This window comes from Sinocyclocheilus anshuiensis, unplaced genomic scaffold (genome assembly GCF_001515605.1).
Source record: "Sinocyclocheilus anshuiensis isolate Anshui unplaced genomic scaffold, SAMN03320099.WGS_v1.1 scaffold1223, whole genome shotgun sequence".
Taxonomy (NCBI): domain Eukaryota; kingdom Metazoa; phylum Chordata; class Actinopteri; order Cypriniformes; family Cyprinidae; genus Sinocyclocheilus; species Sinocyclocheilus anshuiensis.
In genome coordinates, this window is record NW_015539913.1 from 133,638 (window position 1) to 139,923 (window position 6,286).

Here is a 6,286-nt window from a genome sequence, read left to right on the forward strand (position 1 = left end):
ACCACGAGCTTGTAACACTCTAAAGAGAAAGGAAAAATTGAAATCGCATCATATGACCCCTTTAACTTAAAGATTCGCTATTAGTAGACGCTGCTGCTGAACGCTGCTTAGAGACGCACAGACGCACGTATTCACACTCGCTTAATCTCTCTCTCTCTCTCTCTCTCTATCTCTCTCTAATAACCTCATTAGACTGCATTAATAACTGTGTTAGCCTGCATATCAATAGCTCAAGCCTCCGTTATTAGTTCTAAAATGACGTTTTGGAATTTGCAACAGAATGTTTGGGATGAGGTGCGTAAAAAATTAGTTCAACACACGAGATTTCAGGATGGAAACATGTCAAATGTCTTGAAACAAATCATCTGAACAGTCTTGATGTGTGGCTGTGACTCCAGGCCATTAAAATTATTAGAGAAATAATGCACTCCCGAAGTGGTTATTATGTGGCCACATCGCGCGCCTATTAATGGAATGGTCTTTCTCAGTTCTCAAACAAATTAAGAACTACATTCGATTTTTATTGACTGAACGCAAGCGCTTATTGCGATAGAAAACACTGTAACGGTTTCACTGATTAAGAATTTTATTTATTTTTTTGCTTGGGTGGTGGTATTATTAGGTATTAATATTACATTAATAGGGAAGGGGGGCCCAAAAATTGGTTTTGCCTATGTCACGAAAAGAGGTAAATCTGGCCCTGACCATACAGCAATAAAATGAACAGTGAAAGTAACAATACATTTCAACGGGCATAGCCTAATTAAGTGTGAAAATAGCAAAGAAATAGGCCTATCTATTTGCTAAATGAAGCCAAGTAACATGATTCATATTATTTTGGTTTCTGGACCCAATAATAAAAATTACAAATGCAATGAAAATACAGGTATTGGTATCAACAAGTACCAAAAATATCAGTATCGGACTCGTTCTTGAAAAAGTGGTATCGGTGCATCCCTATTTACTAGTTTAAAGCTGATCCCCCAGTACAGTCTAAATTTGATCACCACAAAGACCCCAGTAATGGTCCAATATATTATGAACATTAAAACACAAGGGGAAATGTTTTAACTGCATTTAAAACATGCAGTTACTCAGCCGTCTACTCACTCGATCTACTCAGCCGTCATCGAGTCTGTTCTGTGCACTTCAATAACTGTCTGGTTTGGTTCAGCTACAAAATCAGACATCAGAAGACTACAGAGAACGGTTCGGACTGCTGAAAGGATTATTGGTGCCCCCCTGCCTACCCTCCAAGAACTGTATACATCCAGAGTGAGGAAAAGGGCTCAGAAAATCACTCTGGATCCATCACATCCAAGCCATCTCCTTTTTGAACTTTTGCCATCTGGTCGGCGTTACAGAGCACCGAATACCAGGACAGCCAGGCACAAGAACAGTTTCTTTCCCCAGGCAATCTACCTCATGAACAGTTAATGTTCTCCCATTGTGCAATTAAAGTACAGTATGTGCAATAACCTTATACTTATTTATCACCCTAAACCCTAGTACATCCCTACAACTTATTTTATTTTATTCCTATTCCATCTATAGCACACCTGTACATACAATTTATTCTTTTTTTGTGGTTTATATTTATGCATGTGTATTTTATTCACATCTCATTTTTATTATCTGTGTGTTGTTGTTGTCTCCGTGTACTGGAAGCTTGTGACACTATAACAAATTCCTTGTATGTGCAAACATACTTGGCAATAAAGCTCTTTCTGATTTCTGATTTCTGATTCTGATTAATGCATGTTTATGAATCATCTCTTAAGAGTTTCTAAAGTAAATTCACATTCTGTATATTCTCAGAACATTTATGGCATTTACTTAAGGAAATACATTACAGAATGCATGTATTTAATGACACACATTAAGCAATTTCTAAAATAACTGCAATCTAACTGAATATCTGAAGGAAATGCATATATCATTCGGTCTAATATTATAGTATTTCACATAAAAGGCTGTATTAGTTTACATATAATTTGTACAAATGAATGTATGGCTTCTTAAATTACACATAAAACACAATTTATCTGCTTACTAAAACTAAGTTAGCTTAAATATCACAAGTATTTATGTGTGTGTATATACACTAACACACACACACACACACACACACACACTTAAACCTCAACAGACTCGAAGCATAATGCACTCTCTAATAAATAAAACAAATGCACATGAAATATTGATTTGAGAAATTATTCTATTATATGACAGAAAGAGAGTGGACTGAACACAATCTCTGCTTCACATTGAAATCCTGATCAATATTTCTGCATTTGTTTTGTGATAATGACCATCTAGCTGTGCATTGCCCTGCTTGTTGCATGACTACTTACCAAATAAATGAATATATGGACTTAAAATATTGATTTGTGTTGAATCTGTGCTTACTTGATTCTGACTGAGCAATCATAGGATTTTGCATTCAATTACTTTATATATGTTTGCAAATCACATATATTTTGTATTGAATATACATACAACTGAACAACAACAACATATATTTTGCTGTATATATACTGTATGCACACTGCTGAACCTCAAGAGAAACAATGCACCCACCATCTTGTTAATCAGTGTTCGGGAGCTTTTAGTGTTGATGACTGTGGGAACATTTCTCAGAACCATCACCAGAAACCACTGCACACCACTACATGTCACTAAACACACTACATTAGAATCATCAAACCCAAGTAACCGCTCTACTCTCACTGCTTTTCATGCCATAATAGCATCACGTTTGCCCGCATTCTCCACCACATAATACCACTGTACCGTATGCCAATTTCATCTCCCCTTTTGCTCAGAGACGAGGACCACACTTAAGTGATGGGTTTATTAGCACACTTTTCCAGCTAGTATGATCTAACAGTCGGAAAGATCTAGAAAAGCCTTTCAGAAGCACAAAACATGAATTTATTTTTGCAAGGGCTGAAAGAATACATCAGTAATCATACTTTAAGTGTCTAATGGAGTTTTAGAGTGAACAACCGGCCAAGTGGCTATAAAGAGTAATTTAGGCTTGAGTGGATCTCTCAGGAGAATGTCTCTAAAAGCATTGATGAGACTTATTTTTGGTGGATGTTAATTAGAAAATTTCTGAATAATTGGACAAAATTTCAAAGATTTGGAAAAAATAATAATGTAGAGCAGAACGGCAGATAAATTACTCTTAGATTCATTTGGCATCAATTAGCATTGTTAGTCCAGAATATGAGGCAACAGGCAAAAAAAAATTATTAAATGACCCAAATTCAAATAAGTATATTCTGGTAATAACAGCAGATACTAGTGATAACAGGAACTAGTTAAGCTAACTCAGTTTTAGTAAGCAGATAAATTGCGTTGTATGTGTAATTTAATTAAGAAGACATGCATTCATTTGTACAAATTATATGTAAACTAATACAGCCTTTTATGTGAAATACTATAATATTAGTCCGAATGATATATGCATTAACTTCAGTTAGATTGCAGTTACTTTAGAAATTGCTTAATGTGTGCCATTAAATACACGCATTCTATAATGTATGTCCTCAAAAAAGAGAGAGGTCAAACAGAGTTACTGCTCTTCACTTCTTGGGACTACATTAACCCACTTTTTAGCTTCTAAAAAGTATACATTTAAGTGTACTCTAAGTGTGCCAGTAGTATATTAGCACAAAACTAGTTTACATCTATTGTAACTATTAGTTCTGTAAGGACCACTATCGTCAAATATGATTGACAATTAGCATACAGTTTGGATTGGCGATATGGTTCTGTTCTGGGCAAGAACTCCCTGCGCTACCATGCAGCCTAGAATGGATGAGAGCAGGGAGAGCAGCGATAACCCCCCCAGAGTAAACAGAACAGAACCAACATAAATGTATTGCAGATATCTTTAAAGTTCAATCATTTTATGTACACCTTTTAGAATTAGTCTGATTCAAAGGATAATCAGAAGGCTGAATCCTGACTGACAGAGGAGGAGTTGGGGATGGAGGAGAGTAATTAGCTATTGAGCAATGTGAAAACTGCTAATAATACTGAGGGACCTTATATATGAATGCTTAGATAGGTGTCGTATTCCCATAGGTAAATGGGGATCAGCTGAGAGTCAGCTGATGCATGCTTGACTAACATGACCTGCCAGAACTAACGCTACGCTTGATTATTGCAACTATACTACTTTTTTTTTTTTTTACAAAAGTGCACTTTCAATTCTCCCAGATTAAAAGTGAGTATAAAAGTATACTTGTGAGTTTTCTTTAAGTTATCTTAACATCATACTTAAAGTTTAAAATTTATATATATATTTTTAAGTATGCACTGAAAAATTACGTGTTCAATAAAATTATAATTAAACTAGTAGTTTATTGAGAGTATTCTTCAGAGTGCACTTTCAAAAAATAAATTTTTTATCAGAAGTATATAACTAGTAAACTATCAGTACATATACTTGAACTTTATTTAATTGTAGGGATGAACCGAAATTTCGGCCGCCGAAAATTATCGGCAGTGTTCAGCGTGCAGGTTTCACTCTCCCTCTAGCCGTTGTTATTGTGCAGCGTGACGCTCCGCTCAATAATCCGCTCTACAGTGGTGTAATGTAACGAAGTAATAATACTTTGTTACAGTACTTAAGGATTTTGGGGAGAATCTGTACTTTACTTGAGTTTTAATATGTCTGTCAACTTTCACTTTTCACTCCACTATATTTCCTAATTAAAATGTATACTTTTACTCTGAAACATTTCCCCAAAGCATATCCGTTACTTTAGGGTGACCATACATCGTCTTTTCCCCAGACATGTCCTCTTTTTGGACTTAAAAAAATGCGCTCACAATTTCTGAACATTACTGCCTGCTCACGCAAACATTCTAATATTGCATAGAATTTTCACGCATCAGGGAGAAGCTATCAATATGTGGAGTATTTAAATCACTTTGGATGCAGCTCGTGTAGGATGCAGGGTTGCCAAATCCACATTTCTTTCCACGGAATTGGGCTGATTTTTGCGGCGGGTTGATTTTTTTCCCGTGGGTTAAAGGTTTGAAATATTGCATAAATTACATTTGACTGAAATGCTTGTATTGAAACATTTTGCATTCTACCTATGATAAAACTGTGGTAAATGTTAAGTTTTGTGAAGGATGGCCACTGGTAGGAAGCCTTTTAGTTGTGTTTATGATCAATCTGCAAAATGTTGACTGTAAAGTATGTATTTTAGGTATTGTCACGAATCCTGTCCATGAACTTCCGTCTGCTTGCCACCAGAGGTCGCCCTCCCTTTATATGGACTCTCACACCACACAGACTGTTACACATCACCCTGGACTACATTTCCCATGCTCCATTGCACTAATTACAAGCTCACCTGAAACCAATCACACACAGCTGCTACCAATAACACACACTATATAAATCAGTCTCACACCATCATTCAACGCCGAGTATTGTTCAGCATTTATCGCTCACCTAGGGATAGCTACTTTACGGAGCCCTTCAAAATTCATGAGTCTAGCCTTGTTCATAGTCTGTTTTCCCGTGTCTTGATCCTAGCCTTGTTCATAGTCTGTTTTCCCGTGTCTTGATCCTAGCCTAGTGTTTCTCAACCCTGGTCCTGGGCGCCCCCCAACATTGCTGATCTTCACAAGTCAAGTCAAGTCACAGCTGATCTTCCTGAGTCCAGTCAAGTCACAGTTCATCTTCATGAGTCAAGTCAAGTCAAGTCAAGTCACAGCTGATCGTCAGGGGTCAAGTCTCAACTGATCTTCCAGAGTCTCGTCACGTCTCAGCTGATCTGCCAGAGCCTCGTCACGTCTCAGCTGATCTTCTAGAGTCTCACCACATCTCAGCTGTTCGTCTAGAGTCACGTCACATCACAGCTGTTCGTCCAGAGTCACGTCACATCACAGCTGATCTTCCAGAGTCTCATCATGTCACAGCTGATTGTCCAGATTCTCATCACTTCCCGTTTGTTGCACTCAGATCTTCGAGGTCAGGTCTTCTGTATCCCAGACTGGCATCCAGCGTGGAGAATTCACCGCTGGTGTCAGCAGTCGCAGCTTGTATCCTCAAATCCATTCACTCTAGCCAGTCGCAGCTGGTATCCCCAAATCCATTCACTCTAGACCAGTGTTTCCCAACTGGGGTGCCATCTGTCAAGAGCAGGGTTGCCGTGTAAAAAATCCTTTTAATATTTTTAAATTGCTAAAATATTCAAAAAAGCAGCTATTATATAATATCAATTTCTGATGTCGCCAATAATTAGAGATGCACTGA

The 6,286-nt window shown here is 37.4% G+C and overlaps 1 long non-coding RNA gene across 1 annotated transcript in view; it reads right to left on the reverse strand.

Annotated features, from left to right (window-relative positions):
• Positions 1–5,567: 5,567 nt before the first annotated feature.
• Positions 5,568–6,286, reverse strand: part of LOC107686382 (uncharacterized) — a 3,339-nt gene continuing 2,620 nt past the window's right edge. Inside the window, exon 3 of the long non-coding RNA XR_001634039.1 lies at positions 5,568–5,597. This is a non-coding gene — a long non-coding RNA (uncharacterized LOC107686382). The remainder of the gene's footprint in view (positions 5,598–6,286) is intronic.